This window comes from Panthera pardus, unplaced genomic scaffold (genome assembly GCF_024362965.1).
Source record: "Panthera pardus isolate Hobbes unplaced genomic scaffold, ASM2436296v1 HiC_scaffold_8, whole genome shotgun sequence".
In the NCBI taxonomy this organism is placed as follows: Eukaryota; Metazoa; Chordata; class Mammalia; order Carnivora; family Felidae; genus Panthera; species Panthera pardus.
Window position 1 is genome coordinate 110,369,700 of NW_026527013.1, and position 24,306 is coordinate 110,394,005.

The 24,306-nt window shown below is 38.2% G+C and overlaps 1 protein-coding gene and 1 long non-coding RNA gene across 3 annotated transcripts in view; one reads left to right on the forward strand and one right to left on the reverse strand.

The window, feature by feature from the left end:
• Positions 1-24,306, forward strand: part of HDAC9 (histone deacetylase 9) — a 929,650-nt gene that overhangs the window by 25,103 nt on the left and 880,241 nt on the right. The gene's annotated exons all lie outside the window — the stretch shown is intronic.
• Positions 10,446-14,060, reverse strand: LOC109263794 (uncharacterized). Of its 2 annotated transcripts, XR_002078398.2 has the most exons (3): positions 13,984-14,060; positions 10,964-11,443; positions 10,446-10,844 (listed from the first exon to the last, which is right to left on the reverse strand). It is a non-coding gene; the product is annotated as an uncharacterized LOC109263794 (long non-coding RNA). The 2 variants fall into 2 exon arrangements; XR_002078397.2 differs by having other exon boundaries at positions 10,446-11,443.

Genomic DNA, 24,306 nt, shown 5'->3' on the forward strand with positions numbered 1-24,306 from the left:
TTCTGAAATATTGAGTTGAAATTTTAGCCTGTTTTTTGGTGGAGATATTTTTTTTTTAAAAAGGAGTCAATTTAAAGGTACCTCATGCATTTAAATGCCAAATATTGTTTCTTTTACTTAGCCCTGCAATGTGATGCTACATTTCCATGGACACAGGTTGAGCTTCTACAAGATGATCAGAAATGGGGTATAATTTGAGGTTGACTAAACTGCATTCATTGCATGCATGGATAGTTTGAACACAAGGTAAAATGTTATCCAGACTGCTGAAGAAAACAAGTCTTATTTTGGAACATGACTTTCTTCAGCATTATAATTTATGACTTTTTCACTTGGATTCTTGCTTTTAACACACTCATACTTATATATATACTTCAATCAAAGAAATGCATAACATTTTTGCTTATCCTGTCTCAGTTCTATTAGTTTGTCATTATTAAGATTTACAGTCCTTATTTGCCTCTCACTTGAAATATAGTAAAATAAAGAACTATTTTACATTTGCATGGTAGTTTAACATTTCAAGTCTTTTAAGATCTGTTTTCTTAAATACATATTAAATAATTGGCCTAAGTATTCAGAGATATTGGTACTGATGATGCCAAATGTGGATATTGGTATTTAAAATTCAGGCAGCTGGCTCCTTGTTGCCATTGTAGTGACCATCATTGAATCTGACACTGTGTTACCTACCTCCTTCGTAAATCTAATACCACTTCAGCCATCTGGCTGACGATCCTGGCATCTTAGCCTTGATGTTTAAAAGAATAATGCCTTACTCTGTATTTCCGTTATTAGAGTTAGAACGCTGTTGTGGCCCTGCTCCAGTAGCTGGTCCTTGTGTTTGTTGATTGATTCATGGTTGCAGGAGGCTATTGCTGTTCTCAACCTCACGTTCATGTTCTAGGTAGAAAAAAGGGGGTGGGGCAGGGGAGGGACAGCACCAGGCAGGTGGTGTCTTGTTTAATCACAAAAGCAAAAGCTTTAGAGAACCTTAGCACTTCCTTAGCAGTGTTCTGCTTATACCTCATTGTCCACTCCTAGCTACAGAAGAGATTGAAAAGTGAATATTTAGTTTCCCAACATCTATAGCAAGAGACAGCATAGGAGAGAATGGCTTTGGTTAGCCAGTTAATAGTGTTTGCTAAAGGGGAGGCTCTAAAGCCCTGTGTAGCTCCAACCTTTGCACTTGTATTTCTCACCAATTTAAGGCTGTCTTATTTGGGAAGGCAGCCTTTTCAGTCTCCATACCTACTGGCCTAGGAGAAACTTTTTTGGCCTCCATCTAGACTTTACTTTTAATTGGTAAGTAAAGCCATCAGACAGTTCCTGCTGGACAAGAGGATCCATTCTTCAGTGTCAGTCTAGATAGAGCAGTTCAGGAAGTGAGACACAATCCTGGACTTGAAAGGGGACCAGTGTTAACAGGCTCTCTTTACCAAGCGTGGCTGCTGGGAAGGCTCCTGTGAAAAAGTTCAGCAAGGAGGAAAGTATTCTGAGAATCTGCCTGATAATACTTTTTGTATCTGACTGCTTTAAACAAGTATAGCTGCACACATTACTTGGTTATTTTCTGGTTGTTTCCAGACTTCTTGTTTGAAATATGTTAGTTTCTGTGCAGCTGAAATATGTTAGAAAAGAGTGAAATTTAAGTAAACTATTCATGGACTACTTGGGAGCACTGAGAATGGGTCTAAAAGGAATATTTCTAAAATCCCTGTCTACAGGCACCTGGGTGGCTCAGTTGTTAAGTGTCCAACTCTTGATTTCAGCTGGGTCCTGATCTCACATTTTGTGAGACTCAGCCCCATATTGGGCTCTGCTCTGAGCTTGGAGCCTGCTTGGGATTCTCTCTCTCCCTCTTTCTCCCTTTCTCCCTGCCCCTCCCTCACTCATGCTCTCTCTTTCTCTCTCTTGCAAAATAAATAAACTTAAAAAAAATCCCTGTCCTGATCAATCTTGCACTATTCATACCTGCAAAAATATTTCTGACCCTCTAGGCATGGAATAATTCTTTGTTTTGGATTTATGAGAATAATTATTAAATGACAAAGAAATTTGCAGTGTGTGTAAGTGAAAAGCCAATTATTAAATTATTTGCATAATTAAATTCCACCAGGAAGATATAACAAAGTATATATATTTTTTTCTGAGATCTTAGTGTATTCCAGTATTGAGCTAAGCAATTCATACATATCATTTGATATTCTTGAAGTAGTTACTATTATTTTCCCCTTTTGTAGAATGTGATGCTCACAGAGATGAAGTTACTTGCCCAATATTTCAATGCCAGTACTTCATAGCAGCTGTGATTTGAAACCAGGCAGTTTGCCATACCTGCCAGGTGTGGATCCGTGCTCTTAATAATAATAACATTAGGCATTATGCCAAAGATTTTATAGTCATTTCATCTATTATTCATTAAAATCCTCGATGTTGGTACTATTATCATCATCCCTCTTTTACAGCTGAGAACACTGAGTGTTAGAGAGATTGAGTGGCTGTTTCAATTTATTGCAGCTTCCAAGGCATGGCTTCCAAACCAGGCAGTCTGATCTGACTCCACGTGGACCCTAGACACTTCACTACACTGCTTGTATGTAGTCAGTCCCAAGTTTGGCTCATATCTCTATAGTTATTAAAGTATGTATATGAAATGTAATGTTTATTCCTAAAGAGAAAATTTCCTCCACGTTATAAAATTCCAGAAAAGACCTCTCATGTTTCTCAATGATTTCGTGCTGAGAGAGTTTACCCTGCCAGATCAAATTTGGTAACTGTTTTATGGTGAAAATTTAATACAGATTGCTTTGTGCCTGGCATGTATGACCAGAGCTTAGATTAGTTCGTTTTTTAAGGTGAATTGAGTGAATTTCTCTTTATCAAAATTAACTAAATTCATATTAGAAACATTCCAGGCTGAGAGAATCTGACACAAAAATTCAGCAGTGATGAATGCCTGACTGGAACAGTTATATTTTATGTGACTTGCTGATGTTTTACGACAAGGGAAAAGTGACCATTTTTATTCTTTAAGTACCACTTCGCTCAAAGGATATTAATAGATAGCAATGTGTACTCCCTTTTACTTTGAGTTGTGATTGGAAAGAAAGTGTTTCTCAGTCTCAAAAAATAATCTATTTCATTACAGATACATTCGTATGAAATTATAGTTCATTTTAGGTCAGTGGTGCTTCGGTTTTGGTTCAGATATGTATAAAATAAAATACAATGCAAATGTGTTACATGGGGAAAAACCAACTCTGTATTATTCCAGGCACATTTCATCACCTTTCTTTCACCCAAATTCCGTGCTATATTTTATAGTGACTGACTCACAGGGGAAAGATCTATGACTTCTATCTTGCTGCATGACCTTGGGAAAAGTTAGCTTAAATGTATGAAAGGATATTTCAGACATTGACTCAGACTAAATAAATGTGCTAAATTTGATAAAGTGAGTGGGAAATTTTTCTCACCACATGGAACCACTAATGGGCTTGGGAAGTAAACATGGTTAAGTAGACAGAGTTGCCTTTTTATTACAATAATTCTGAGTTGGCCCATTAGCATGAATAACATTTCAGTGAATTTCTCATTTAAGACTGACCCTCCCTCCAACACCCCCCCTGCAAAAAAACCCCAAAAAACAAAAAGCAAAAAAACAAAAAAACCCACAAAAAACTGGCTACACAAACCAAACAAAAACAAAAATGTCTCCAGATGAGAGAGGTGTTGTGGTTGAATTGTGTTCCTCCAAAACAGTATGTTCAAGTTCTAATCCCTGGTACCTGGGATTGTGACCTTATTTGGACAAAAGGGTCTTTGCAGATGCAGTCAAGATAAGATGGGGTCTGGGACACCTGGGTGCTCAGTCGGTTAAGTGTCCCACTCTTGATTTTGGCTCAGGTCATGATCTCACAGTTGTGAGATGGAGCCCCACATCCAGCTCTGCACTGACAGCTTGGAGCCTGCTTGGGATTCTCTTTCTCTCTCTCTCTGCCTCTTTCCTCACTTGTGTGTTTTCTTTCTTCTTCTCTCTCAAAATAAATAAATAAACTTAAAAAGAAGGGAATATGAGGTCATACTGCAGTAGGGTGAGCCATTAATCCAGTAGGGCCAGTGTCCTTATAATAAGAGGAGAAGAGAGAGAGAGAGAGAGAGAGAGTCAGGGACATGCAGGGAGAAAGCCATATGACAGCAGAGGCAGAGATTGGAGGGATGCAGCCATAAGGCAAGGAATGCTTAGGACTGCCAGCCACCACCAGAAGGTAAGAAGAGGCAAGGAAGGATTCTACCAAGTCTCAGAGGGAGTATGGCCCTGCTAAAACCTTGATTTCAGACTTCTGTCCTCTGGAACTGGGAGAGAATAAATACCTGTTGCTTTAAGCCACCTCATCTGTGGTAGTTAGAGCAGTCCTAGGAAACTAATGCTAGAGTGCGTTTGGAATGGTGGTGGAGAGTTCATGGTAGTGCTCTGTGGACTTGCTCTTTCCCCTTGTTCCACATTTTCCTTTTTCTCCTCATCAGAAACATGAGAATACTGGGTTCTTTTTTCCATGTCCAGCACATACCTTTGCAACATCACTTCATCTCTCTGGGTTTCATTTGCTTTGTGGGTGAAGTTAAGATGTCACACTCTTCTACATAACATTAATGGCTGACATTTATGGGACTTCCTTATGCCAGGCCCAACGCTTAATGTGTATTATTTATATACTCCTCACAAGTATCCCATGAGGAACGTATTTTTATTATCCCTACTTTACCAATGGCCCAAATAATGACATTTGTCTCTGACTTCTCACTTTTTCTTGACTTGTCCCTTTAGAGACTAGAACATGGGAATCAGAGCTAAAATAGTGGTAGTGTTTATGTTTCTTTGACACATACCTAACCTGACTTAATCTGAGTAGAAAGGATGTAAAAGCCATTGGAAAGGAATGATAGATCAACATGGTGCTCTTGCTTTGGCCATGTCAGTTTCCTCATCTGCAGAACAGAGGGCTCCTATTTTCCTTTTGAAATTCTCTTTCTTTGCTATACCTTATTCCCCTTTTTATTGTGAAAATTGTCAACATAATTTCCTTAATTTCTAGCCTGCTTAAAAATTTCATTATTGGAGTGACTTCAAGGTAGGATATAATAGAGGAATTTAGTAATATAGTTGCAATTATTGATGTTCATTGTGTGCTAAACACTGCATTCTGTGCAGCGACCTATGAGATCGATGTTATTATAACAGTTTAAAGATTAAGGCTTATAAAAGTAACTAGGTCAAAACTACTAGTCTCCAAATCTTCATTTATTTTGCCACCAGACTCTGTTTTTGCATTTTCTTGTTATAGAGGGCCATTAACACTGTGACGTGGATTAATTTATCACATTAATGATTGACTTGGAAGATATGTATCTGGGCTCTAAGAGGATACTGACCAGCATAAGTACATAAGGGAAATCTGGCATCTGAAAAATGGTGCTCTGAATAGTGTATCTTAGGCTTGGGGAGGGGGCATACATACCATAAAAACCACAGGTGGGGCAGCTTGGGGATACCAAAGATGAACTTTTTTTCTTCCAGAATATTTTGTCTAAAGCTACTCTAGAATTAAACTCATTCATCCTTCATTACCATATTTAGGACCAGCAAAAACTGATGTTTCTTGCTATAATTTTTTGTTACTGATCTTCTACTCAAGAACATGGTAGCAAACCTTACAATCTGCCTCTAACATGGACCTTTTAGTAAATGCTAGGTTACAACCCTGTAATAGAATAGTTGTTATATTTGAAATCAGAGTGCATCAGTAGTCATTCCATGCCTTTTCCTTGGAAGGCATAGACACTGTGTCCCATGCTTCTAATAGTAAAAATTCTTAGAAATACAGCAAGCAGTAGTGTTTGAGTAGGTCTTAGAGGCAAAACTGATCTGACCAAGCAATGTACATTGGTTAAGTGAAATATGAAAGGCTATCTGTTCTATCCTAGCTGCGGATGTTTGCCATAGAAAATGTTTGTGATGGCATACTAGAGAGACTGAAGCTATCGGTTTCTTGCTGACCAAATTTGCCTTGGTTAAATCTGTCTTCTGTCTTCTAGACCCTAGAGAGCTGTCAGTCTCCTGAAGAACTGGGTAATATAGTGAAGGAAACAGGAAGAAAGTTGGAGCAGCTTAGCTAGTTTACCAAAAGGAATTAGTGGGAAAATGCACTTGGACAGTGAATAGACACTGGAAAGTCTGACTGTCTAATTTGGATTTTTCCTAAATACTTGTCATGGTGAGATGAAATATCTGTTGAACTAGGAGTAAGTGTGTCAGTATTTTGGTCACCGCTCTGCTACAAATTAACATTAGGACTGAAAAGTAGTGCTTTGTGGCAATAATTTTTTTAGCTGTGTGTGTGTTTGTGTGTGTGTGTGTGTGTTTGTGTGTGCGTGTGTGTGTGTGTTTTAATTAGAGAGAGGGAGAGAGGGAGAGAGAGAGAGAAGTCAGGGGAGAGTGGAAAGGGAGAGAGAGAGAGAGAGAGACAGAGAATCTCAAGCAGACTCTACACAGCATGGAGCTCGATGCAGGGCTCAGTCCCAGGACTATGGGATCATGACCTGAGCCAAAATCAAGAGTCGGATGCTCAACTGACTGAGCCACCTAGGTGCCCAAAAACTGTGGGTATTTTATATTCCCTGTAACTTCCCCCAAATTTCTTTACTACCTGTAAAAGACCATAGGTGTCTTGTTGAGAGTACATGTCATCAGGTGGTGATCAAACTGCTGGATGTTGACTGTGGCCTCACCATGCTGCCCATATTTGCCACCAAAGAACATTTTCTTTAGTAACATGTCGATGGTACTACAATGTTTATCTGGACACTACTATTTAATGGATAATGATAATGATGACTATTACCATTACAGTGTAAGCATTTATTATCAGCCAGGTAGTTCAGCGATATACCACAGGGGAAGGTTTTGCCTCTAAAGTACTTTTGGCAATGTCAGGAGACATTGTAGGTTATCAAGAGAAGGGAGGAGTGCTACTGGCATCTAGTGGGTAGAAGCCAGGGATGCTGCTAAACATCCTACAATGTACAGGACAGACCCCACAACACAGTTATGGGGCTTAAGATGCTAGTAGTGCTGAGGCTGAGAAACTGTGCTGTATAGCCTGTTGCTTATTTATACTTTGTATACACGGTGATCATAGAAGGTATTAAGACCATCTTACACCTGAGGCCCAGAAAGGTTAAGTCAGTTTCTCAGTGTTAAACAGTTCATATAGAGACAGAGCCGACATTCCCATCTCAGCCTCTAAAGCCTATTCCTTTTAAACTAAGAGATGGTTCTAAACCCAAACCTTTTCTCCCCCTACATTGGGAAACATCCTTCACCTCAGTTTTTCATGTTTAGTGTGAGATTTTCTGTCCTTTACCCAGAAGTTTGTAGTAATATATTTGGGTTGGGGGTAGGCAGTGAGGAGGAAAGATAGGGTGTTTGGAGATTTTCAAAAACTTGAGGTATTATACTTAAATGTAATATTTTTGGCAAAAATCTGTAGTCATAAGCAGTGTGGGTGAAATACAAATGTATATTTAGAGTTTAGTGTTGCTCATACATATGCATTGTTTTTAGATTAAGAATGAGAGCTTTTAGTTTTTCTTCTCTTTGTATCTTTCAAGAGCAATTTGATTTGCTCTTCTCTTGGGCGTGATGGTGATTTGTAGAGTTTGCTGCTTGTTGAGGAATCGAATACTCTTTGTGGAAACTTGAGGGTGAGAGTTTGCATGCTGGCAGTAAGGTAGTTTTGGGGCATTTTGCATTTAGAGCATAGCAGAAGATACAGAGATGTGAGGAAGACCAAATTGTACTTTGGGGAGGGAAGTGTAGAGAGCTTCAAGAGGAAACTGTTTTATTTGCTTCTTTAGTCACTGATAAATTTTAATTTTGAGATAAAGCATGACAGATAAGTAGGGTTATTGGAGTATAAGAGGTGGGAAAATTAATTTGAATTATTTTATTTGAAAACTTACATTGTTGTGAGTGGGAAGTATGGCTTAGGAAAATTGACAAGACTCATTCCCTCTGTGATACCCATTTTTTTTTTTTCACCGAAATATTAAATTGCTTTGAAACAGTGTATTTTGGGACTGGTGGTTTGGAAAATATAGATAGCCATCCTGGATAGGCTTCTGCTTACCTGCGCGGAGTCGAGTTTTATTGTGGAGCCTTGGGACAGCAGCTTCAATTGCTTTGTACGATAATCACATAGAACAAAGGCAACTCTTTGATTTACTGGTGTTCATTCTATTTGGTAGATTTAGTAAGCAGAGAAAGGACAGGTCATGGAACCAAGGTAACATGAGTACCATAACAACATGCAAATACCACTTCCAAATTAACGGTAGAGGAGTTGAACACAGATGGCTTCTAAACAGCATCCAAAAAATTGAACATTTTAAGAGAGCAATACACAGAGATATGCTCAGTGTGGCAGTCAAGTTAACCAAAAGAATGAATTCCTGCTTTCAACATTAATTTCAAAGCATTAAGAACACTGAGGTTTAATCTTTATTATCTTATGTTAGCTATAGACATCATTATTTTAACTGGCATTCACTAATTATTACAGTTTACTTTTAAGTAAAAAATGGTTGCTGTATTATAAAAGAATAATTTTGGAAACTCTGAAACTTAATAGTTCACAAGGAAAAAATGAGGAGATCTTGAGGCAAAGATAAGATTCTCTGTATCATACCAAACCTTGATTTGAATTGTAATTGTTCATTTCTTTTTTACCCTTTTATACTACCTTTGTATTTCTTCAACATGCCAATCCCAGAAACTTACATCCAGATCTATGGTTTCAGCGGAATTTAAATATAAGTTTCAGAAAATACAGTAATGAAAAGTCCCCGTAGCATTCAATCGTAATATTTTATACCAGGCAGAGAAAAATGTTAATTCATTTTCACATAGAGTTGAAAGATTATGCTAGACTTGATTTTCTTTAGAGACCATATGCATATTTACCAGAAGAATAAACTCTGGTTGTCAGTTATGTGTGTAGGTTGGTGAGAATTTAGATATGTTAGATGAGGGCAGTATTCTTGTAAGAAAGAAGAGGAGACAAAGTAATGAAACTGACAGTTACTGAGGACTTACTAGATCTCAAGTACAGCACTGGGGGATGCTATATCATGTAAATGTCACAACAGGTCTGGGACCTAGATGGTATTTTTTTCATTCTATTGTAGAGGAAATAGAAAAAGCTACAATCTCTAGGAAGTACCTTTTCTGCTATACCCCGATCTATCTTTAGTATCCGGACCAAGAAATGGAGATTTTTTTTGGCGGGTGTGGGTTGGGGGGGAACCAAATTATAGTTGTTGGCTGACTTGAACACAAAACTCCAAGGGTTTGGATTAATCCTTAAATACAAAGGTTTTTCTGTTTTTGGTTTTAAATTTATTTTGGTGTAATATTTTCATACATTCATTCAAATTACTGCTTGAAACATTTCCCAATGGCCCTAAAGACATTGCTTACAATGACAGATTTTGGCACGATGGGCACTATTTAATTTGTAAAGTAACCCCTCCTCCAATAGCAAATTTTAAGATATGGTAGGTTATCTGAATTCTGATTTTTCATGTTTATTTGGTACTGCAAGATATTACTACCCCCTTTTATTCAAAGTTATTTTATCCAAAATGGCAAAGGGACACTGATTAATTTAAAGCCAGAAGTCCAAATGTGATTTTTGCACCTGATAACTCATTTCCATCCTTGTGTATTTTAATTATAAATAAATATACAACCCCCCAATTTAAAACAGGTTGCATTCAAAAGTTCATTTGGAACAGAGTTTGGAGTTTGAAACATTTTCCATAGAAACAATGTTACGTTTCCAGGCCAACCTACAAAAACCTATTTAAACCATATAGTACAGTTTCTGCTCTATAATCGTCATGGGGCCCACACAACATATATTTCTACTGGGAAAATGCGCTTGAAGTTTGGCTTGGCATAGACTAGTGCTTCACTGGGGTAGAGGTGGGCACTTGAAGCCCTCCTGCTATCTTGGCAATGAGAATTAGCTTTTTATTTTTTCCCTTACAATGTTGCCTAAGGTTCCCATGAACTTAGGTGAAGACTCTTTAGGATAAAGGCCAAGGCAGGGAATGGAGCATCTTCCAAGAATGGATACATGATTCAACATGTTTTGGCTGCAAGCAAGAGACTACTCAATTTGAATAATAGTATGGTTTATCCTCTCGCTTAAAAACTCTGGAATGAGTGGTTTGGCTTTGGTTAATTCAGTAGCTCAGTGAAGCCAAGGTTCTGGGTTAGGTTAGGTTCTTTGAAATCTTTATAACCTCGTGGTGATGAGATGTCCCTAGAAGCCACAAGAATCTTGTCCTTGAATAACAAACTCTGAAAGGTCAAAGAATGAGGAGTGGACTTTTAATCATAATAAGTAGGAAAATATCTCCCAGAAGGCCTTCTCCCAAGCAGATGTCCCTTTCTCCATTGGCCAAAGTTCTGAGTCAGAGTCTGCTCCTAAACCAGTCACTGGCCACCAAAATCAGACTGGTAGCACTGGCTTAGACTCTAAGCTTCAGATGAATTATCTTCTGGGAGGCGGGGCAGTTGCAAACTTTCTCTGAGCACAATACCGAGCTCATCTGGAGATGGGTAGACAAAGAAGGTCTGTTGGGTGAATGTCATCCATGTCTTCCACACTCCCCGCCACTAGAGAGCAATGGCCTTGGGCAAGGGAGAGCTTATAAATTGAGTTTTTGTTTTAGCTTTCTCCAATGAGCTATGTGATCTTGAAAAACTCCAGTTTCTGTAAAATAAGGGAGTAAGATAGAGTCATTTATTCCTCAGTTTATTCATTCAAAAATGTTTATTGAGCATCTACTTTGTTACAAGCAGTATTTTTGACACAGAAAATATAAAACGAACCTTGAACAGTCCTTCCCAGCTCTTACATTTCTAAGTGATTCCATGTGATATGCTGTCATCTTGGTAAAGCTCTGTGGGATGGGGTAGAGATGGTGTAGTCACGTAAGGCTGTTTCATGGTGTAAACTTTGGGGGGAGTTTCTTGGCCTTGGCCACTTCATATCACTTCTGTTATTTTCTTTTTCTTCTGAGAATACAGGAGATTGATCTGATCCATTCCATTTGTCCAGCCTCTAGCTGTTGTTCCTGACAGGGTTTCTGTCTTTCCATTATCCATTCTAATACAAGACACAGTGTCAGAGCATTTTTCTTATACTTCTGCCCCAAAAGCAACAGATAACTTGATTGTTGTTTTCTAAGTTGTTGTTGTTGTTGTTGTTGTTGTTGTTGTTGTTTTTCGCTTTTTAACTGTTAGCAAAAGAGGAAATAGATGGTGGTGTGGAGGGAGCTTCTTCACCCTCTTCATTCATTTCTCTTAGACCTGTAGAGAAATTTGAAAGTGCACAAAAAGAATGATAGGGCTTCTGTGAATTAAAAATACTGAATTAAGATCTACTTGCATTTTCATGAGATACCAGATTTGGTGAGAAAGAAGGAGAAGAGTATGTTGGAAGAAATTGACCTGTGACTGAGAACAGCTGTAGGGGCACTGAGGAATGAGGGTTCCCTCCCTTCTTCTACCCTTTGCCATGGCCATAGCCGTTCCTGCCCCAGGGACACTGCCCCAGCCCGGCTGCCATGTGGGTGAGAATCAGAGACTGGAGAAGGGAAAGGGGCTGTGTGTGCAGGCAGCATCAGAGATAGTAGACCATGAGGGAAAGGGAGGGAGAAGGCAGAAAATCCTCTGCTGAGAGAATAGCGGAAGTCCTGCTACATGCAACCTGAGTTTCTGGGCCTTTCATGAAAGTCCATTTTCTAAGGAAAAACATACATATAATCAAATGTAGCAACAAGATGAGTCCTGGCTCGTGATAGTTATGTTTTATTTTCTAAGTGATGATAAATTACATTCTAAAGTAGTTTGGTGCTTGTAACGACTATGCTTGAGAATTCTAGTGCAACCTACTGGGATGGGTAGATGATAGAGGCTTGTAGTTTGTATTATCTATCTACTTATCTGTCTGCCTCAGGAGTTGGCATACAGATAACGTCCTGAAAAGGAGAACAAAATGAATATTTCAGTCTTTGTGGGCCACATGGCCTCTGTTTTAGGTACTCTGCTCTGCTGTTGTTGCACAAAAGCACCATAGACAATAGGTAAACAAATGGGTGTGGCTGTGTCCCAGTGACTCTTTATTTATGGACCACTTCTTCATGTTTCCTCCACTTTCATATAATTTTCATGTGTCATGAAATATTTTTCTTCTTTTGATTTTTTTTCAACCATTAAAATATGTAAACCCCGCCCTTATCTTGTGGGCTGTGCTAAGACAGGCTGAGGGGCCAGACTTGGCCATTGGGCTGTAGTTTGTCGACCCCTGGTCATCTGTTTATCTTTCTGCCTACCCATCCATCCTCTTCCCTCTTTCATCTGTGAGCATGAATCTTATTCCATTTAATTCTACACGAGGAATTCTTAATTATTCAAGTTGTCAGCTGCACTGAACACTTATGAAGGGGATAGAGAATAACTGATCTATTGGATTGCTAGTGTGATGCATTCTGTTTCCATGGCTGAACTTGTACAAGCTTTAAATATTATTATCAACATTGCAAAATACTACATTTAGCTTTGTTATAACCAATTTGGAGTAATTCCTTTGTAAAAGATCCTTAAGGAAGCACTTTATGTCACATAATAAATGATCTTGGATCTTGTTAAGACTTGAAAACCGCAGGTGAATGATAGTGCCATGTCAATTTTTATACCCTGAATAGGGCACTTGTTTTTCTGAGTCAGAAAGGCAAGACTTGGTTAGCTATATATTACTGTTTATGAGCCTTATCCTTTACTGCAAATCAAGTGTTTATTCCACTCCTAAACTTAATTAGCAGCTAAGAGCTTTGTGCTTTGTATTTTAAGGAAGCATGTGATTTGTTCATTAGTTCAAAAGCAGATTAATTATTATATCTTTAGTCACCATCTGTAAACACATCTAATATTGGTGAGCTCTCCCCTGCTGAGTTACCTTGAAATGCCCTGTGGTGTTTTATTAGCTTTCAATTCTGTGTTTATTACAGTTGGTTGGAGATTTTTCAATTTAGTTTATTGGCCACAGAGTCCAATCCTTCTGTGGAAAAACCACCAATTTCTGAGGGTGAGGGATTTATTAATGCTGGCTATCAAATTGCTATAAACATTTCTCCCAAGTCATACTGTTTTGGTTTGGATTAAAATATTAGTAGTTCTATTACAGGCCAAGGTTTTAAGCACCTTATGTACTGTTTGGATTCAAAGAGAGCAGTTGGGAGTAAAATTAGTAACCTACGTAAAAAATGTCTTCCAAGTCCAAGCCATCCTCAGACAGAATGATGAAGTACAGGAGGGCAAGTGGATAAATGGTTATACTGATACATTGGTATTTTGCTATTATTTAATTTGGGATTGTAACAACTTTTTCAGGTTTCAAGTGATTCTCAGAGAATGTAAAGAGCTTACACAAAATCATTAGTGGAGCTGGGATATGAACTAAAGTCACATGACTTGTAAGGTTATTTTCCTTTTCATTAGTGTCTAGGTTGCCAGATAAAATACAGAAGAATGCTAATTAATTGATGTTTTGTCTCATCAAAACCTTTTTTTAGTATTAATAGTTCCCAAATATTGCATGGACCATATTTAGACTGCAAATATTTGTTGTTTATCTGAAATTTAAATTCAATTTGGCATCTACATTATCATTGTTACCGCTTGTTAAATCTGGCAACCCTAATAGTGTCCCATTCTTCTCTCCCCTTCTGCAGGCAGGGACCCCCACTGTGCTGCTGGCTTTGGTTTATTAACCCTGTTTTAGTCCCTTCAGGCTGGTGTAACAAATACAATAGATTGGGTGGCTTATAAAGAATAAGTTCATTTCTTACAGTTCTCACGGCTGGGAAATCCAAGATCAAGGAGCTGGCCAATTCAGTGTCTGATGAGAGCCTGATGTAACCTCATGTGGTAGAAAGTTCTAGGGATCTCTCTGCGGCCTTTATAAAGGCACCAGTACCATTCATAAGGGCTCCACCCTCATGACTTCATCACCTTCAAAACACTCTACCTCCTAATACCATTATCTTGGGGGTGAGGATTTCAGTTTATGAATTTTGGGGGGGACACAAACATTCAGGCTATAGCAAACCCCATTCTTTGCTTTTTTAGTTTGAAGTTTACAGCTCAGGACCATTAAGTAAGGGTCTTATTCTTGCTGTTTTCCGTAGTGCCCAGTGCCTAATCTGGTAAAACAATTTGGGGGTTCACCTGTTTATCAGCACGAATGGTGTCATGTGCTATTTTTTCCAGGTTACGTATTTATTTAACACTGCTGTAGCTAATGCTTTAACACATAGTAACTTCAGAGGCCAGAACTTCAGACTCCGTGCAGAGAAAATGGAGAAGAGTCTTGAAATCATTTTTTCAGTTATTCTGGTATTGTGTTCTTGCTCACAGAACATCAGTTTATGATTTTAACGATATTTTTTATTTCACCTTAAATTTGATCATCATAGTTGTTTATTTTCTTGTTTATGATTTCCATGTCTATTTTGGTGAATTTTCAAAATTGTGTTATAACATATTTTTTAAAGATTTAGTGGATGATTGAGATCCCTAATAATTCTGTAACTGTATTTTCACTTTTAGTAAAGGTAATGTTTTAGTAAAAGGTAATGTTTTTTTCTTTTTTGGACAATCACAAAAAAGTGGATGAAGTTAGAATTCTCAGTGTCTAACTACATAACCATGTACCAAGGTGGGGGTAGAACAGGAGCTTCTCTGTGCACCTAATCTAAGCCAGTGCCTTCCTACTTTGCCAAAACTCTAGGAAACTTATATTTTTACTAAAAAATCCCAGAGAATAGACTGGAAAACCCCTGGGTATATTAGGGGAATAGTTTTATTATTTAGTTACCATGAAGAAATTAATAAGGGCCCTAAACTCTTTTTGGACTATTAAGCAGAAATGGTGTGTTGTTAGTTTCAATATGGATTGACTCCTTTCTTCTCTATGGACCTTGGCTTTCTCATCTGTGAAGTAAAGCAGGGGTGGGACCAGATGGCCTCTAAGGTCTTTATTATGTTGGTACTGTCTCCAACAGAGTTGGATATCCTGAGGAGTAGTTCTGGAAAATTGTCATATGGCATGAGGCTTCCCAACTCTGTGGAGTCTTATAGGGCATTAGTTGTGGTATCTACTCATTCATTCCTGATCCTTTCATTTGTTCAAATATTTGCTTTCCCCATGATCTGTTCACTGAACCATGCTTGGCACAAAGCAGACACAGTCCCTGCTATCATAAAGCTTACAATGGAAGAGAAGGCACTAGAAATTAAACATAAGTGAATATGTAATAGTAAATTGAGATAAGTGTTAATTAAGGAGAATACCAGGATTCAAATGAGAGAGAATAACAGTGACATCCTATCTAGATTAGATATATTTAAACTCTTTGGAAGTAGCATTTAAGCTAAGAGAGATCTCTTTGGGATGAATGGTTACTTCTCGGCTGGTTATAAACAAAACAAAAGACAACTGATGAAAAGTAGATTAGATGTCACATTTCATGGTACATGTAAAGGCCCTAGGGTAGAAAAGAGTTCTGTGGGCCCAAATAATTAAAACTTAAGCGTGGGCAGGGTGCCTGGGTGGGTCAGTCGGTTGAGCCTCAGACTTCGGCTCAGGTCATGATCTCACAGTTCATGGGTTCGAGCCCCACGTTGGGCTCTGTGCTGACAGCTCAGAGCCTGCAGCTTGCTTCAGATTCTGTGTCTCCCTCTCTCTCTGCCCCTCCCCTGTTGACACTCTGTCTCTGTCTCAAAAATAAATAAACATTAAAAAAAAAAACAAAAACAAAAACTTAAGCGTGGGCATTAGTGGCATCAGAGGTAGTGATGCTGCTCCTAGTGTCCAACTTCTTTTTTTTTTTTTTTTTTTAATTTTTTTTAACGTTTTTATTTATTTTTGAGACAGAGACAGAGCACGAACAGGGGAGGGTCAGAGAGAGAGAGGGAGACACAGAATCTGAAACAGGCTCCAGGCTCTGAGCTGTCAGCACAGAGCCCGACACGGGGCTTGAACTCACGGACCGCGAGATCATGACCTGAGCCGAAGTTGGCCGCTTAACCGACTGAGCCACCCAGGCGCCCCTAGTGTCCAACTTCTTAAGTGTTGTATTCCCTTACTGAATTACTCCCTTGCAGTAGCTTCTCTTGGTGTTCCACTTGTCAGCACATTCATAGGTCTCTCTCTTTCTCTGTCTCTCTCTCTTTTTGGGGGTGGGGTAACAGAATTATTGAGACATAATTTACATACTATACAGTTCACTCATTTAAAGCCTACAATTCAGTGGTATAGTGTACATTCACAGAGCTTTGCAACCATCACCATAATCAGTTTTAGAACATTTTTGTCATCCACAAAAGAAATGCTACGCTTGCTCTTTAGCTGTTACCCCTCAAACTCTTCGTTCCCCCAGCCCTAGGCAACCAATAATTCACTTTTGGCCTTTGTGGACTTTTTGCTTCTGGACATTCATATGCATAGAATCATAATATGTGATTATCTGTGTCATGCCTCTTTTGAAGTTTTCTCTTACATGTTTCTTGCTTCCCTCTCTCTGCCTCCAAGTCACTACAGTTACAAGCTTTTTCTTGCCTTCAATGTGCCAACTGGTTTCAGTGATGTATTTTTTCTTTTTTCTTTTTTTTTTTTAGACTATCAGCAACTTCCTAATTCAGAACAATTTCCAGATTTCTAAGTGCAACAGCATAGTTCATGTTGGTGAAGAGATGTCTTTGTTGTTTCTCATTATTACTCATTGTTTAGAAATCTTTATTGATGATTGGTTGGTTTTCTTTTGTCTGTTACCCAAATCTGATCTCTTTCACTTAAGTGTTAGGAATCTTGAATGAATCTTTGTAATGTAATACAATGTAACATTGTATAAAGCTTCTTTACTCTTATAGATAACAAGAAAACTTGAGGATGTGTGAATTTTATAGTTTTGGATGGTGCATATAAGGAAAAATACTTTAAATCTCTTCTGATTATTATTTTTTAATGTTTTATTTATTTTGAGAGAGAGTGCATGTGCATGAGCGAGTGGGGAAGGGGCAGAGAGAGGGAGAGAGAATCCCAAACAGGCTTCATGCTCAGCGTAGAACCCCATGTGGGGCTGGATCCTGTGACTGCAAGATCATGACCTGAGTTGAAATCAAGAGCCAGACACTTAACTGTCTGAGGCACCCAGGTGCCCCTATTCCAATTATTTTTTGAAAGTGGACTCTCTGGGGGCTCTTGGGTGGCTCAGTCAGTTAAGTGTCTGACTTTGGCTCAGGTCATGATCTCACGGTTTGTGAGTTCGAGCCTCGTGTCGGGCTCTGTGCTGACAGCTCGGAGCCTGGAGCCTGCTTCAGATTCTGTGTCTCCCTTTCTCTCTGCCCCTCCCCTGCTTGTGCTCTCTGTCTCTCAAAAATGAATAAATGTAAAAAAAAATTTTTTTTAAGTGGACTCTCTGCTTTAAAACTAGAGCAGTGATTATTGGCTGCTCAATACTTGTTAATATGAGCTTCATTGATTGATTGATTGATTGATAGATAGCTGATAGTACTATTTGGTTGCTGGTTATATACCCATAGTGTGCTGAGAATCAGAATGTTATAGTTGAAAAATCAGTTTAGTTGCGTCATTCAGAATTCCTCGGTTTTGGGGAAAGTAGGAGGTTGCTTCTTTCCTACTTAGGAAAGGAAGAAGTATTAATCGTCATTTATTTTTGAGCAGACCACTCGTAGGATGGAGTGGCAGGCAAAGCGTACGCTTCTGAACTACCTTCTGCAGTCAGTTGTAGAAAGTATCTTTTGAAGGCAGAAAAGGAAGTGACAAGGTCTTTCCTGGGCCAGAGCTTTGGCCATTGTCATCCCCATGCCCTAGAGAAGGAAAGAAACTTTTTCTGAGCAAGGGAGGAGGAAGAAAGTGAACACTGCCATCTGAAGTAATGAATGCCTTCAGTCCTAGCAAAGGACTTCCGAAAGAAAGAAAGACATCCTTAAAGAAAGCAGGCCCAGGTGGGGTGCCATGGCCACTTATCCTTGGTCTTTGTCCTCTGAGCAGTACCAAGTTTAAGAATTATGATGTAATGATAGACAGTTGAAGTCAAAATTGAAGACAAATACTTCCCCAATTTGTTTTAGGCTAAGAAGAGGCTGACGTCAAGTATTTAAGAGCTATTTCAGCTAATGGCAACAGATAGATTATGGAGAATCACTGCTTGTTCTTTCGGCCAGGTGGTAATTACAGACTTAGAGAAATAGGAGTTGAATGTGTTCCATTCTCTAACACCTTCACACGCCTCTTTTTAAAAATTCTCTATTGCGTGTTCATTTGCTTCCTTCTTTTTGCTCCCAAGTCACAGCAATTAAGGGCTTTTTCTTGCCTTCAGTGTGCCAATGTGTCCCAGTGACGTTATTTCTCTTTTCTTCAGACAATTAGTAGCTTCCAAAATTCACAACGGTCTGCAAATTGCTAACTACAGAAGTAAAATATAACTACATTCAAGGTGTTTAGAAACTCTCATAAAATTGTAGTAATATGTGGAATAATAGGCAAAATATTTTATCGTATCTGAACATACTCAAATGTTTTGATCGAAGTTTTTAGCTTATTCTTTGTGGAGTCAAATAAGTTCATATCACCTGAATTAAGTGGAAGAAATGAAAAATTTCCAAAAAAGACAGTATGTTCTTTCCAGTAAGATTATTCAGAAAATGGTATAGAATCATTAAATGACTTTGGCCGAGTTCTTTGGATCTGTGAGGACTTAGTTTTATTATCCATAAAATGAAGAGTTTAGCCTAAATCTGTCTTTAGTGAGGTGGCTTGTGCAAGGCTGAGAATGAAAAGCAGCTGTTTCAAATTATATTGTTTCTTTATATCAGAATCCCAGTATATCCTGCTCCTCCTCCCCTAATAAATGACTTTATTTTTTCATTTGATTTTATTTTTGTAAAGCATCCTAAGGTTAACATTCCTTTAAAATAACTCTCAGAATGAAATCGATTGGCTATGAACTTTGGACCCTGGCCTAACTAGGTCCTCTGGCCTCAAACATAAGTGAGACTGCTCACCATGGAAACAGTTGGTACCAGCGGTCTGTCAAGGAAAGCAAATCTTGATTCAAACCTCTGCTCCCCATCCCCAGCTCCTTATCCTTAGCTTCTGTCATAAATTGCATTGAAAATTAATAACAAAAAGAACAGAGAATATTGAACTCCCGTTCAAAGCAGAAATAATTCCCTCCAAAATACCCATGGCGTGTCAGTAAAAAAAACAGGATTAATCACAGAAAATAATTGTAGTCCTCGGACATGTCAGAACCTTATAATATATTTAGAGCTGTTCATTGCTCATATCAACCTCTTAAGAAAAAAAATCCACTGGGCATTTTGTTAAGCAGTGGTGATATTCTAGATGACATACGAGAAGACTTGTCAAATATCCATGACTTGAAACTAGACACAGCATGACTTCTTGTCATTTTAGGGACACTTAGGAGCTACGTCTGGTAGCTTTGGCATCAGCTTATTTTTAGCTTCATGTGATGTCTGTTTTTCCTGGTTATTATCCCTGGGCTTAATTTTGCAATTGTAGGATATACACATTATTCAGCAGATACGAATGTTTTCACTTCTTCTGTATGCGTGAACACCTTTGTAATGAATTAATGGGCTCAGTTTCTGTTGGTTGTTTTGCATTTAAAATGGCACTCAAGTCAGATAACCAAAAACATCAAGTGCAAAAATGATTATTGTAGTCAAAAGAGAAAGCAGCTTGTTTCTGTAAATTCTTTTGTGTTGCTTACTTAGAGAAAACCATTTGATTATTGGAAGTTGCTATGGGAAGGAAGCATGTGACACTTCTGTGACATTACATTTCTGTTTGCTTGTTGGAAGTTATTATTTATTATCTGTGTGTGTATGTGTATACACAGATATATATATACACACACACACACACACACACACACACATATATACATACACACATGCGCGCGCACACACACACACACACACACACACACACACACACACACATTTTATTTTTTTAAATGCCTGAATGTCTCTTCTCAGGCAGGGCCAAAAGAGTAAAATTTAGCCTTGATTATAATGTTCACCCTCCTGGAATTGGTCCATTACAACCATTGTGTGAATAACCTTGTGGAAGTTTCCGGTAGCTGTGCTGGCTCCTTGGCACCACAGTGTTCTCTGTGTTCATGTTGTGGGACTGCTTTAAAGTTCAAGTCCCCTTACCAAGCAGCTTGGTATTTCAGAGACTAAATCTCTTATGGCTAAGCAGTACAAGGTTGACCTGCTTTATTCCTATTTCTTCTAGATAGCGTATTATTTTTCACTAATGTCATAGTATGTATTAATTAAGAAGTGTTGTTAAAGCACTGCTAGGAAAAGAAATGAGCCTTTGGGTGACCGTATAAATGCCTTTATAACTCTGATGGATCAAGACCAATGAAGCTAGTGGTTAATTTCCACCATTAGCTGTACTTATACCTGTCATTAAAAGAATTCATGGATTGAATGTAGCTTAGAGATTCTCATGCATGGTCCTATTTGAAGTAGCAGAAATTGGATAGGACTTTTTAAAGGCAGAAATTAGTTACAGGAACTGTATAAAAGGGAAGAAGAGGATCAATTGTAAGTTGTCAACATTAGTGAGCAACATTATTGCTCATTCTTACTTCCTGAGAGTGATTCTGAATCAGATTTATGTTTCTACTTTTCAGCCTCATCTCCATGCCCATCCCCAACCTCAACCCACGTAATATCTGACTGAAACCAGACATATTCTCTCTTTATTTGCTACATTAGGGATTTCAGAGGGAATTCTATTCACCCAGGGAAGAGAAAATCAGGCCAGTTCTGAGAAACTAAAAATACAACTATGCAAAATTGTTTTCGGAATGGAATTCATTGGCATTTGTTTTTATGCATGACAACCCTTTAAAATATAGCATTGACTCAAACTATGATTCTGACTTCAATGGTTTTTGTCGTTTGTTTATGAATACTGACTACAGGTTTTCTTATATGGTTTGTATCTAAACAGAGCTAATTTAAGTCCCTGAAGCATTATAGTAACATTAATAATAATGATGATGATAGCAGTAATACTTATTGAACTCGTAATATGTGCCCGACAGCATACTAAGATATTTTCTTTTTTGATTCTCATCAGTACCTTTCCAAGTGGGTAGTATTGGCCCCATTTAAATATAACAAGATCTTATCAACTTGACAAAAATAAAAATTACCGTTAGGAAGAGAAATGTGTTAGTCTGCAGTCTTGATGAGGGTTCTGAGGAGACCATGAACCTCTGACATACCTGATGCCTTCCTCACCTTGTCTGCTTTCACAGCTTGTCTTCTTGTTGCTGGCACCAAGACTTTAGAGTGAGAACTGGATGGCATGATAGTGTGACAAGGGATTGGAATTCTTGGGTTTATCTGAGATAGAGGGAGCGTGGAATAGACATGAGGGGATAGAAAAAAAAAGGGAGCCAAAGAGCAAGATAGTGGGGTGCTTTCCATAAAGATAATGCTGATGATAATGATGATGGTGATTATTTGTTATTGTTATTTTTGTGCAAACTTGGGCTCTTAGCTTAAATAGACAGTGCTGGAGATGCTCAAGAAGCAGAGAGGGTGGCAGGTTGCAACCTTCCCAGGAACTGGTAACAAGAGAAAGAGGACTACTTTGGATTTGTACCCAGCCAAGGAGTCGGGGGTTCAACTTCAGTTTCATTATGAATCTTGATGGTAGGGAAATGCCCAGAGACATATCTCACATCACAGATGGACAAACTGAGCATAAGTGCTTGCCCGAAGTCACTCACCTTGTCAGGGGCAAAGCTGGGATGCAAATCCAGGACTCTCAATTCAGAGTACTTTTTCTTCTTCATTACACTCTCCTGGCACTCTAGATAATGATTTCTAACTTGAGGCTTCGTAGAATCCTAATAATAAATGTTATGATTATGCCTGTGCTTACTAACATTTCTAGTAATCTTCCATTTCTAAAATTGTTAATCAAATGTGTATAAATTAAAAAAAAATTATGTGAGGGTGAAAAGTATGCTTAGGAATATTAAGTATTTAATTTATGGGATATCATCAAATCATTATAATCTGGACTTTTTTCTGACATTTTATTTTACCCTCTGGGACCAAGAAAGTATGGAATGCATAACCCTTTACTTGTAATCTTCACATACTATGTTTTGCTATTTTTTTATTTTCTGAGAGTAACAGAGTAGTAAATTGTCAAGTTTTATAAACTAGTTTGTAATATATTAGATTGTACAAGATACCTTGGTAGGGTGAATAATGGCACTCTGTAAAGCATCCACATCCTAATCCTTGGAATCTGTGAATGTTACTTTATATGGCCAAAAAGGGACCTGGCAGATGTGATTCATTTAAGATATTTGAGGTTATTCTGATTATCCTGGATTATCCAGGTGGGCCCTAACAACAATCACATATATCCTTATAAGAGGGAGGTAGCGGGACATGTGACACATACAGAAGAGGGAAAGCAGTGTGACCATGGAAGCAAAGATTGGATTCCACATGCCAAAGGAATAGCAGCAGCTACTTGACCTGGGAATTGCAAGGAGGAGGTTCTACCCTAGAGCCTCTGGTGGGAGTGTGACCCTACTGACACCTTGATTTTGTTTTTTGAAATTGCTGTTGGACTTCTGGCCTCTAGAACTTCTGTAAGAGAATACATTCTGTTGTTACAAGCACCAAGTTTGGATAATTTGTTATGGCATCCCTGGGAAATGAATATGACACTGTGGAGAAGTCCAAGGCCTCATCTAGCCTCAGTCCATGAAAAAAGTAAGGGCAGGATGTGGACTTTATTTTTTCTTTCTGCCAAAGCTAGGGTACTCATTGCCCAGGTAAAATTCTCATACTGCTGAAGTGAAATCTCTAGACATATCGGAGGCCTTTCCACCTGCAGAAATGAGGCTCTGATGACAAGCCAGGGGTGACAGGATAGTCCTCCTTAGGGATTCTTGGCAGAAGGGAAATGGCTCTCTGTCACCTCAAAGAACTTGTCTAAAGAAGAGATTAAATATTATGGATTCTATTGTATTTTTTATTTTATTTTTTTTAAGGTTCATTTATTGATTTTGAGAGAGAGAGAGAGAGAGAGAGAGAGAGAGAGAGAGAGAGAAGGGGAGGGGCAGAGAGAGGGGGAGACAGAATCCCAAGCAGGCTCCATGCTGTTAGCGAGGAGCCTAATGTGGGGCTTGAACCCATGAACCATGAAATCATGACCTGAGCTGAAATCAGGAGTTGGACACTTAACTGACTCAGCTACCCAGACTCCCCTGTTGTATTTTTTAAAATCATAATAATGGCATACAAGTTATTTTACGGGTTTTTCTCTTTGAGCACACCAAATAAGAAAAATAATAAAATAGAGCACCTTCCCCAGAACTTAGAAAAGCTTATGTTACTCTTTGACTAGGTCTAGATTTCATCCCATCTCTTTTTTAACTCAAATTCAATTAGGAAACTGAATCAATACTTTATATTCTGTAAGGGAATTGTTAGTAATTATGTTTAGACAATTGATTATTCAAGATGTACTTTTATTTATCTGTATAAATAAATATATCCACCTATGATAACTTCAAAATTTTTTTGTAAGTTATTACTTGGTACGCAATACTTTGAAAAAATAAAATTAATTTTTCTTTCCATTACCAAAGATTTTAATCTATATGCTTATGTCAGTGAATGTATACATCCTGTTCTTTTTATAAATTTTTCTAGTACTGTCAAATGAAAAACAAGGCAGTTTATTGATATAGCATTTAATTTGAAGGTCACTTATATTTTGAATGGAAAGTCAAATTGTAAGGTTTTTTTTTTTTTTTTTAACCAAATGGCTACAATACAATTTGACTTCCTGTTCCTTCCTAAAACTAAAATTCTCAATGAGCAGCATTTTTCATTAGAATACATCAGGCACTATGAAAATAAGCTTCTTCAGCTGGAGAGAGGTTGTGTGCCCTGATTAGCAAGCGAGCTACCCTAGGCTTCAGGTATTTTAAAGTTGAACCAAGGCCCTTGCTGAAGCCCTGCTTCTGTTGTTTGATAATGAGTATTTTGCAGAGTCCTTTCAA